Source organism: Dama dama, chromosome 8 (assembly GCF_033118175.1).
Source record: "Dama dama isolate Ldn47 chromosome 8, ASM3311817v1, whole genome shotgun sequence".
Classification (NCBI taxonomy): domain Eukaryota; kingdom Metazoa; phylum Chordata; class Mammalia; order Artiodactyla; family Cervidae; genus Dama; species Dama dama.
In genome coordinates this window covers 7,304,329-7,306,250 of record NC_083688.1, presented here as the reverse complement: position 1 = coordinate 7,306,250, position 1,922 = coordinate 7,304,329, and the positions used below count along the sequence as shown (strand labels likewise).

General features: G+C 45.3%; 1 non-coding gene across 1 annotated transcript; it reads left to right on the top strand.

Annotated features, from left to right (window-relative positions):
• Positions 1-373: 373 nt before the first annotated feature.
• Positions 374-480, top strand: LOC133061122 (U6 spliceosomal RNA). Its single transcript, XR_009693951.1, has one exon. It is a non-coding gene; the product is annotated as a U6 spliceosomal RNA (small nuclear RNA).
• Positions 481-1,922: the final 1,442 nt, after the last annotated feature.

Genomic DNA, 1,922 nt, shown 5'->3' with positions numbered 1-1,922 from the left:
GGTAACACTATAAACTGTAGCCTGCCAGGCTGCTCTGTCCATGGGGATTCTCTAGGCAAGAAATACTGCAGTGGGTTTCCATTTCCTCCTCCAGAGGATCTTCCCAATCTAGGGATAAAACCCAGATCCCCCACATTGCAGATGGATTCTTTAGCATCTGAGGCACCAGGGAACCTGTGCTAAGTAGGCCTCTTGTATCATCTCATTTAATCTTCACAACAAACCCATGAGATAAGATCTATTATTAGTGCCATTTTTCAAGTGAATAAACTGAGGCAGAAAGGATAAATTGTTTTTGCTGAGGTCTCAAATTAGTCTGTGGCAAGATTAGCTTTCTGGTCCAGATCTTTCTGACTCAAAACCTATGGCTTTTGTGCTCACTTTGGCAGGACATATACTAAAACTGGAATGATACAGAGAAGATTGACATGGCCTTTGCACAAGGATAACACGTAAATTCATGAAGTGTTCCATGTTTTTAAAAAAGGGGATATATGTATATGGACAACTGATTCACTTTGTTGTACAGTAGAAGCTAACACTCAACTACCTAAACTAACACTAAATTAATTAACTAACTAAACTAACGCAAAGAGTCGGACACGACTGAGCAACTGAGCTGAACTGAACTGAGAAATTAACACAACACTGTAAAGCAACTATACTCCAAAAAAAAATTTTTTTTTAATCTATGCTTTTAACTACTTTCTCAGTTGTTGCTGTTTAGTCACTATGTCGTGTCCAACTCTTTGCGACCCCATGGACTGCAGCATGCCAAGCCTCCCTGTCCATCACCAACTCCCGGAGCCTACTCAAACTCATGTCCATTGAGTCGGTGATGCCATCCAACCATCTCATCCTCTGTCGTCCCCTTCTCCTCTTGCCCTCAATCTTTCCCAGCATCAGGGTCTCAAGCCCCCCATCAAGTCCAAGGATGATGAGAGCGTTCCTCCTTTGCATCACCTCCATTTGCTTGATAAAACCCTGGGTTGAGAAGGATTCTGGGTGTCATGATGAGTCAATGAGTCTGCCGGGGATGCTGGAAGGGATGTGACAGCGTGTATGTCAGGTGTGTTTTCATCTCTGATCTAGTCTAATCTACTATGTAGAGTGACTTTTCTCAGTACCCGAAGAAAGGGATCGGGGCTCAATCTTCTGACCTCTATCTTCTCTCAGTGACCGAAAAGGTGTCTCAAACTTACCATGTCCAAATATGAACACTTGACATGCACCTCCAAGCCATCCCTGCACCATCTTCCCCATCTAAGTACCAGGCATCACTGGTCTCTGCTCAGGCCAAAAGCTCTGATTTCACCTTTGACCCTGTCTTTTGCTCACATCCCATATCCAATCTTTCAACAAATCCCATTGGATCTACATTTAAAACATACCCAGAATCCAACTTCTGCTTGCTCATCACCCCCACAGCTCCCAGCATCCTCATCTGCCCTGCTCTGGTGGAGCAGCCATCTAACTAGTCCTCATACATGCACCCTTGCCGTCTACAGTTTACACTGCAGAGCCCTTATGCTTTGGTTTCAAAGTATCGGGTTGGCCAAAAAGTTAGCTCGGGTTTTCCATACAGTGTTCTGAAAAACCCAAACAAACTTTTTGGCCAACTGAATACTTTTGCATAACTTTTACACAAAATAAAAAGAAAGAAAGAAAGAAAAGGGGAGGGGGGGGGCAGGGAACTGTCACTCCCACTTGACAGATCAGAAAAACTGAGGCTCAGAGCAGTGGTGTGATTTGCCCAAAGACACACAATGGGGAAACTGCAGACCGTGGCTCCCACCACCATCCTGCACCCTGCCATGGTGCTCCCAGACATGCCCCTCCAACTCCCAGAGCTTCCTATGGGCACGTCTGAGGGTAATCCTCCCCAGAGGCTGCAGGAGGTCCACTAAGGAGGATGTCAAGGA